At 35.8% G+C, this 9854-nt stretch overlaps 1 protein-coding gene across 1 annotated transcript in view; it reads right to left on the bottom strand.

Annotated features, from left to right (window-relative positions):
- Positions 1-9828, bottom strand: part of LOC101354148 (signal transducer and activator of transcription 5B) — a 57909-nt gene extending 48081 nt beyond the window's left edge. The window contains exon 1 of the mRNA XM_023725264.1: positions 7628-9828. The gene's annotated coding sequence lies outside the window, so the exon portion shown is untranslated. The remainder of the gene's footprint in view (positions 1-7627) is intronic.
- Between the last annotated feature and the right edge of the window lie 26 nt (positions 9829-9854).

Genomic DNA, 9854 nt, shown 5'->3' with positions numbered 1-9854 from the left:
AGCATGTTCTTCCCTTTTGGTTTTCTAACTCCAGGTCTTTGAACATTTCATTAGAATACTTTACTTCATCTTCTCAAGCTGCCCTTTGAAATCTTCTGTTCAGCTCTTTTACTTCATCATTTCTTCCATTTGCTTTAGCTACTCTACATTCAAAAGCAAGTTTCAGAGTCTCTTCTGACATCCATTTTTGGTCTTTTCTTTCCTTCCTGTCTTTTTAATGACCTTTTGCTTTCTTCATGTATGATGTCCTTGATGTCAGACACATTATACTACGCTAATTTTTTAGAAATTATCTTCTCTTTATTTCTGCTGGGAGAAAAGGATACCACCTGAATATTACAGAATCTTATAGGTAAACAACAAACTCCCCAATACTGTGGGGGAAAAAATTAAAGGCATCTCAACAAAGTTAGACTAACAAGGGTAGCTTCACTGGCTTTTGTGAAAGCCTTGGCAATACGAAAGCAATTTCTGAGAACACCAGGACATCTGTTCATCCCTGTTGAAAGTTGATCATCTTTATGGAGCTATAGCATGTGCAGAACTAATCAAATAATTCTACAGTTAAAATCATTTTAGTGTGGCAGTAGTCCAGCTTGTCCAGGCTACAGTTTTATTTTTGAGGATAACTTTCATGCTTGCCACAATCAAATCAAATCACTTATCTTTCAAAGATGATTTACAGATCCAATCTCCATAAGCTTCTCAAAATATGGAGCATAGAGTTAAAAATTCAGAGGGACTCAAGTTCCTACCCACAAACACACAGCAGCAAAAGGCAGAAGGTAGGCAGCACATGTGTAGCCTCTTCTTTTCCAGAAAGAATAAAGTATAGGACAAATTCTTTTAAAACAACAAATACTATCATGGAAACTTCTGTATAGCAAAAAATCTTGAAATACCAGAAAATGTCTCACTTTTTCCTCAATTCAACATGACAATCTCTTGTGGAATCAATAAAATGAATTTTAAGACAAAAGAATCACGGCCATCTAAGATGCATCAATTGGTCCCTACCCACCTAGAGCAAAGGAGAATGAAGAACACCATGCACACAAGGAAACAATTAGCCCAAGAGACAGAAAGGGCCACTTAAACCAGAGACTTCATTAGCCTGAGACCAGAAGAACTAGATGGTGCCCAGCTACCACAATGACCTCCCTGACAAGGAACACAACAGAGAGTCCCTGATGGAGCAGGAGAAAAGTGAGACGCAGAACTCAAATTCTAGTAAAAAGACCAGACTTAAAGGTTTGATTGAGACTGGAGGGACCCTGGAAGATGTGGCCCCCAGGCTCTCTGTTAGCCCAAAACTAAAACCATTCCCAAGGCCAACTCTTCAGACCAAGATTAGACTGGACTATGGGATATAAAATGATACTCGTGAAGAGTGTGCTTCTTAGCTCAAGTACATACAAGAGATTAAATGAGCAGCTCTCGTCTGGAGGCGAGATGAGAAGGCAGAGAGGGTCAGGAGCTGGTTGAATGGACACACAGGGTGGAAAGGAAGAGTGTGCTGTCACAGTATAGGGAGAGCAAGTAGGGTCACAGAACAATGTATGTATTAACTTTTGTATGAAAGATTAACTTGAATTGTAAACTTTCACTTAAAGCACAACAACAACAAAAGAGGAATCAGATTCCTTGGTGCATGGCAACTTTTTGTACATGCTCTTAAATGTTCACCTTCAAGGAAATATTTTAAACATTCTAAAATAGGCTGTCATAGTATATTTGGAAGAAAGGGATTTTTTTCCTTATCAGTTTTATTGAGGAATAATTTCCATTCGATACACTGCATCAGGATGTTTTAAATGTTAAAATTAACCTATTTTTGGCACAATATTAAAATAAAGGGGTTCCTAAAGCCCACCTAGCAGCAAAAGCAAAAAGCCAACTAATTTGGTTTAGATGTCAACCAATATTCAAAGCAACACAGACAATGTATCCATTTCTTCAAAAGTTCCTTCAAGAATCAGAGATCTAAAAAGACAATTAACATAAAGTACGAAGCAGGCCTGAAAAATGGAGGAAAGTGGGGCTTCGGCATTATCTAGCTTCCAGAATCTCTCCACCAGGTCAGCCTTCTGCAGCTGTCTGCTCAGTCCTCCACACAAGCAGTTACCAGCCATAGCGGGGGGCTTGGCAGTTCAGGGAGGCAACCACCCATCACCTCATCTATAAACCAAAAGCTGTTGCTGTCAAGTTGATTCCGACTCATAATGACCCTACAGGACAGAGTAGAACTGCCCCATAGGGTTCCCAAGGCCGTAATCTTTACAGAAGCAGACTGCCACATCTTTCTCCCGTGGTGTAGCTTGTGGGTTCAAACCACCGACCGTCTGGTTAGCAGCGGGGCACATTAACCACTGTGCCACCAGGACTCCTTATCTCATTATACAGAACCAAAAACTACTCCTCGCTTTTGGGTATCTCCTAAAATTAAAGAAATTTGGGCGGGGGGGGGGAGTCTCTTTTGAAAGGAAAATTTTCATCTATAACTAGGAGATCACAGCAAATTTCAATCAACTTTATGTATCTCATGAAAATGAATAGTAGCTAATACCAAAAGATGAATAAGATCCTTTTCTAGGCAAACTCAGTTTCAAAAAATAAAGCAAGCAAGCAAACAAAAAACCACTGAGGCAAAATAACAAAAACCCTGCCTAAAAGTGATTTGATAGTTGATCTAGACTTAAAACAGGATGGGTTGTTTTAGTTTCTAGAGTCAAGAGCAAGGTCATATAAGTGACAAAAGACAATTTAGGCTGATGCATAAAAGTTCAATATTGTGGTCACTGTACTTTTCTGTAATAAAAACAATACCAGCTGCCATTGAGTCAATTCAACCCCATGTGTGTCAAGAGTAGAACTGTGTTCCGTGGGGTTTTCAATGGCTGATTTTTTGGAAGTAGATCACCAGGTCTTTCTTTCGAAGCACCTCTGGGTGGCTCAAACCGCCAGTCTTTCAGTCAGCAGTTGACTGTGTCAACTGTTTGCATCACCCAGGGACTCCTAATGAAAACAACAGGCAAATCATAACCCTTTCTCTGACCCCTTCCTCCCCCACTTCCCTGCCCAGTTCCCTACAAACGAAGTCATATTTCAAAATTCATTTGTACATTTGTTGTTTAGAACATGGAGCTTTTTTTACAATAGAAACAAAGTTATAAATAGATGAGAAATTCCTAGGTGAGCCCACAAACGCTCAGTTGATCTACAATCCTACAAAACTTAATTACCCTTTATAACTTTGTTTCTGAAGGAAAATATATTAGGATTTCTAGCTAGAGATACCAGAAAAAAACAAACAATCCCCGGTGGCATCACTAGGTGTGGTCTACCCCAGGTGACACTGTCAGAGGGGGTGATACCCAAATGACTGTCTATAAAATTTTTGTGCAGTGTTTCAGTAGAAATTGATTATTTTTTATAAAACTATCCCTGTAATTAATTATAACAACAACATTTTTTGTAAGCCCAGCTGACATGTATCAATATAGCTACAAGGCTAAAACTCTATGCTATATTTATTTTTTGAACCTACTAATGTACTCTGGTCAGAGCTGTCATTATTACCCAATAACAATGACGCTTTCAATCACATGGTTTTGTCTGCACGCGCTGTTGTTTTTGTTGCTGCTGGTGTTTTTATAGTTGCTGATTTTGTCAAATTTTCTGATGTTTTAGTTACAATATTGTAGCAATTAGTATTGTGAACATATATCAATAACTTATTTGAGAATAAAGTAGTGATTAAAGGAAAAGGAGACAAATCAAAAAAGGCTTCTGCTCAAAATAACGTAACTAATAATGTTGTAATTCAATGTAGAAAGATTTTACAAATCAATTTTGTTGTTAGTATTCATATAATTTAAGAAATACTACATTTAAGCAATTTACAACTGTATTTAGCACATATTACTCTATGATTAAAATTGATAATAAACATTATTACTAAGGATTCTGTATGGTCTGGGATGGGAGGAGGTCCATGGGGGGTGACATCATGAGTTACCACACTGGGTGACACCAACCCTAGTGATGCCACTACCTCCTTCTGTGCCCATCTCCTTCCCCATAAAGCAGAGATTGCCCTCTACTCTAAAAAAAAGAGAACTGTAGAAAACTGCAGGCAAGTGTTATACAGAAATATGGAACTCCAAGGAACTCCATGCATGTGGATAATATTTCAATCATGTGATGTTGCAGCAGCTTCCAAAAGGCAGTGCATTTGTGTATGTCTGTGTGTGTTTTGGGGTGGGACTGGGGATCTGGTGGGATGCTTTAAGAGTATCCCCTTCTTCAAGTAAGAGTAGCTTTTGCTCCCTTAGAGAGTAGTGGCTTCAGTTCCCACAGAGGTTTAAGAGACCCTATTTGTACCCAAGTCATTTGTAAGCTACGTGTTATAAAGTAGGAGACAGTCTATATTTTATTTTATTTCTTTAGAAGGTCTATAACTGTGCTGTCCAATAGAGTAGCCACACGGGCTATTGAAAAAAAAACCCACTGCTGTTAAGTCGATTCTGACTCATAGCGACCCTATAGGACACAGTAGAACTGCCCACAGGGTTTCCAAGACTGTAATCTTTATGGAAGCAGGCTGCCACATCTTCCTCCCACGGAACGGCTAGTGGGTTTGAACCACTGATCTTTTGGTTAGCAGCTGAGCACTTGAAATGTAGCTCGTTTACTAAATGTAAACTTAAAAACTGATGTTTGATTCAGTTATTGGAAAACTTTTTCAGTATGTTTGGAACAACTTGGGTATGTGAATCTACTTTATCAACTAAAAGTTTTACGAAATTTAAACACAGTTTATGTATTTCTGGTAAAAATCTAGCGTCCAAATTGAGACATGCTTTAAGTGTAAAATACCAGATTTTGAAAACTTAGTATGAAAAATTAATTTATAATATCTCATTAATAATTTTTATATTGATTACATGCTCTAATGATAATATTTGGATATACTGGACTAAAGAAAATACATCATTAAAATTAATTTCAACTGTTTATTACTTTTTTTAAGGTGGCTACTAGAAAATTAAAATTACATTTGTGGCTCACATTATATTTGTACTGGACAGCACTGGTGTATAAGACAAATATTTTACATATTCCTACACAAATTTTGCTTACAGTTTTCTAGTTCATATACGTCTTATCTCTAACATTTATAACTTTCTTTCTATATTTTGCTTAAAAGGAGAAAATTTTGAAAGCAATCCTACGCAGGTCTTCATTGTTATGTTAAAATAAAATCACATTATGAGTTAGAAGCATACAGAATATTATTTTTTTAATACTACTCTTCTGTTACATAATCCTGATAGGAAGATATGTTTAAGAACACTAAATCTAGCAATCCTTTACTGAACTACGGTGATTACCCACCATCTGTTCAAAGAATATGAAATTCATTTTGTATTGTCTAGACATATTAAAAGTCTATCCTAACACGTATTTCAAAGAAAATCCATGCAACAGTCTCACCTCTCTGGCTTATTCTCTGAAAAATTTTTTAATGATTTAAATAAAATATCTAATAGTAAAAACAATGTGCTATATTCAGAGAAACACTAATCTATGGAAGGGAAAAGATAAAAAGCAGATCTGAACATATAGAAGGACTTAGTATATGATAAAGATGGAGCCCTAGCGGCACAGTGGTTAAGAGCTCGCTGCTAACCAAAAGTTCGGCAGTTTGAATCCACCAGCTACTCCTTGGAAGCCCTATGGAGCAACTCTACTCTGTCCTATAGGGTCGCTACAAGTTGGAATCATCTCGATGGCACCTATCAACAACAACATATGATGAAGATGTACTTTCAAGTGGGGAAAAGAGAGATTATTCCATAAATAATATTGTGGATAACTGGCTAGCCATTTGGAATTGATTTAGATTAAAGTTGTTAATATATGTGAAATATTTAGCTAGTGCCTGGCACACAGTAAGTGATATATTAAATATTAACTCTTATTATCCTTAGGAAAAAAATAAAGCTAAATCCTCACTTCACTTCTTACACAGAAATAGATTCCAAGTGGGTCAAAAGTTTTAATGCAAAAAAAAAAAAAAAATCAAACCATAAAACATCTAAAATAATATACAAATGAAAATTATCATCTTTGCATAGGAATGGCTTTTCTAAGCATGTCTTGATAACCATATCAGAAAAGACAAGACTATTAAATTAGACTACATAAAAAGTTCAATTTTTTTTGTACAGCAAAAAATACAACACAAAGTTGAAAGCTGAAAAATTGAACTGGGAGGAAATTATTTATAATACATAAGACACAATGATCTTTGGAAAAACTCAGACACCTGTAACAGAAAAACCAGCTAAAAGTATAAAAAGGTAAATCACAAAGAAGAAACAAAATGGCCAATAAACATATGAAGCAATGCCCAATCTTGCTAGAAAGCAAAGATATACAAACAAAAATGAAAGACTGGGAAGACAAAAAGGTTGCTGACACTCAGGTATGGAGGATGTGGGAAGATGGCCATCAACTCAAGCACTATTTACTGGTGGGCATGTGGATTGGGACAGTCTTTTTGAAGGGCAGTTTGGTAGTATCTACGCAAATGACTCAGCAATTCCACTTCTAGAACTTACTCAAGGAGATGGTCCAATAAATGCGAAAAAGAGCTACTCAGTTTAAGAATCTGCATCACAGTGTTGTTTATAAAAGTGAAAAACTGGAAACAACCTAAACATTCATTAATAGATATTACTCGATTAAATTACGGTAAGGCTATACAATGAAATGCAGACCTTAAAAATGATGAAGTAGATTGATATTTATTGAGTTCCCAGCAGAGATTCGAACCAGTTTGGTCCGGTTTGACCCGCCTCCCCCTCCCCGCTGAGAATCTGCATTTCTACCCCAGATATACTGAATCAAAATCTACATTTTAACAAGATCCCCAGGTGATTCTCATGTATGCCCATATATCTGGAGTGGAAATACAGATTCTCAGCAGGGGGTTGAACCAGACCAAACAGGTTTAAAGCCCTGGTTCCTGGAGAAACAATCCCTGTTGAGTCCCCAGATAACAAGATCAGACCATAGGTTTGTTTTAACTGTGAATCTGGATTATTTGTTATCTCCTCTCCATATGCACCTTGCGTTAATGAAAAGTTGTTTTTTATTAGAGGATGTTAACCTGAGTCTGGAAACCCTGGTAGTGTAGTGGTTAAAAGCTACGGCTGCTAACCAAAAGGTGGGCAGTTCGAATCCACCAGGTGCTCCTTGGAAACTGTATGCGGCAGTTCTACTCTGTCCTACAGGGTCGCTATGAATCGACTCAGTGGCAACGGGTTTTGGCTTTTAACCTGAGTCTATGAGCCCCTTGAAATGTATAAAGTTTTATGTGTGTGTATATTTTACTGAGGAGTATCTGAGTGGCACAAATGGTTAAGTGCCTGACTACTAGCTGAAGGGCTGGTGGTTCAAATTCACCCAGAGGCACTTTGGAAGACAGGCCTGGCGATCTGCTTCTGAAAAGTCGGAGCCTTGAAAACCCTATGGAGTAGTTCTACTCTGCACACATGGGGGCGCCCTGGTCAGAACTGACTTGACAGCAACTAACAACAACAACAACAACATATTTTACCCGGGAAGAGAGATGGCTTCATTCGAGTCTCAAGAAGTCCCCTCATCTCCAAATGGTTAGAATCACTGGAATACATAGCGTAACAGATCATGTTGTTGTCTAACTTTGCTTTAAAGCATATGTGACTGCACAGCCCATTTATTCATTAGTCAACAAGTATTTATTTAGTACTAAGTCTTACCTTGTTTGGTAATCCAACTACTATTAAAATTTTGGAATAAATTTCTTTATCCTGTTTGAAAGTATTTTTAAATACACACATACATATACAACCCCCAAAAACCCTCCAGCAGCTAAAAGACAGAAAGATTAAAGAGTTTTAAACAAAGTTATATGGTTAATTTCTGGAACAAGTAATTTTTTTAATAGTCTTTTGAACCTTGCATACATTTGAAAGCCTTTAATGGAGATAAACTTAAGACTTATGACTTGGAAAAAGAGTTACCCTTGTGAGGATACCTAAGTCCTCACAAATCACATAGAGGCTAGAATACAATCAAGTAATCAGTTCTAAATGAAGAGACTAATAAATCATTTTATATATTAATTTTAAATGCAAAAATATGTTCTACAACTTATTGATGCCACATTATAAAATATATGATGCCAAATTTCAGGCCCCAAATTTATCTGATTTTTAAAATAAATCTGATTTTTAAATAAATAAAAAAATGATTCAGATACATAAAAGAAGAAAAAAGGATTATTTTGACTGGTTACAGTAATATCATATTGATACAAAAGGCTACAAGGAAAATAAGCAATTATAAATGAACTAAAACCAAAGGAAAATATAATTTTGGATTAAATAAGATTATCACATTTTCAGGAGGCAGAGACGGCAAAAGATGACAAGCAAAAAAGAACCATAAAATCAACAGAAGGATTTATTTATGTATTTATTTATTTCATGTATTAAAGATAAAACTATAAGCCTATTAGGTAATATATGTGTCCAGTTTTTTATCTTTAATACATGAAAATATTTATTCACCTTCATAAATTATAATTAACTATCAATGGGTTTAGGTTTAAAAAGCACTAAAAGGTACCATGTGCTTTATTTTGTTTTAGTATTCCTAAAACTTGCTTAAAATAAAATTCTATAATATCAAATTTTATTACAATAAGTTTTAAGACAGAATCCAAGTTAAGGTGGATTTTTACTGAATTCAATTTTACACGAAGTAAGTAGGTCTTCTGCTGGGCTCAGAAATGCGTACATTTTTAAGACTGAATTTTATTTACTGAAAGTGATAAAGACCTGAGGAGCTGTACTCCAAAATTCTCCTAAAAGATCAACTTGTAATTTATTTTCCTTCTTTTTCTTTAAACTCCTTAAAATGTTACAGTGCTTTTAAACATGAATTCTAGTTACAAAAATACTATTTATTGTGAATTGAATTGAGGCAGAACACAATACAAGTCTCTGTATTAGCAATGACATATACCCAAGAGAAAGTGTCTTTCACTAGAGATTTCCTTTACCAGATGTTCCCAAGTGAATAACATAATGAACATTTAGAGAAGTCATTAAGTATGACAAATGGAATTATAAGAAAGAGAAATCCATAAGCCCAGCAGCCTTTGTAGGTATCATCACGAAAGAAAAAGCAATACAAAATCTAATGCAGAAAATATACTGACATATGCAATGCTCAGGGTTGCAAGAAGTTAAAATAAACTAGGCCAATTTTTCCCCCCAAAGCTGAAAAAAAAAAAATCACATATCTTCAATATGAAATGACTGGTCATTCAACAGAGCACACGCGTAAGTAAAGCAGTATGATTCTCCATCAGCTTCTATATAAAAAACATGATTCCATCAGGTATAGCAAATAACTTACTCCCCAAGTTTAAATTGTTTTAACTCTGAAAATGGTAAAAACACGATTAGGGTGATTTTAATGAGTTCTTCAACAAAATATGTCATATAACAAATATGTCATGTCAAAAATTGAACACAAACATCACAAACTACTTGTTTTTCTGTTCCTAAAAAGGAAACACTATCTGAAAACAAAAGCAGGTTTTGCATTCTAAGATAAATCAATACACAAAAGCCATTTTAAAAATAACTTTTTCCCTGATTACAAAAGTATTCCCTGTTTGACTAATGAGGCACAGCAGTTCAGGGACAAGGACTAGAAGGCAGAAGGGGACAGAAATCTGGTGATAGGGAACCCAAGGTTGAGAAGGGACAGTGTTGAGTGTTGACATGTCGTGG

Source organism: Trichechus manatus, unplaced genomic scaffold, assembly GCF_000243295.1.
Source record: "Trichechus manatus latirostris isolate Lorelei unplaced genomic scaffold, TriManLat1.0 scaffold00294, whole genome shotgun sequence".
Classification (NCBI taxonomy): Eukaryota; Metazoa; Chordata; class Mammalia; order Sirenia; family Trichechidae; genus Trichechus; species Trichechus manatus.
This window is presented reverse-complemented; position numbering and strand designations above follow the sequence as displayed.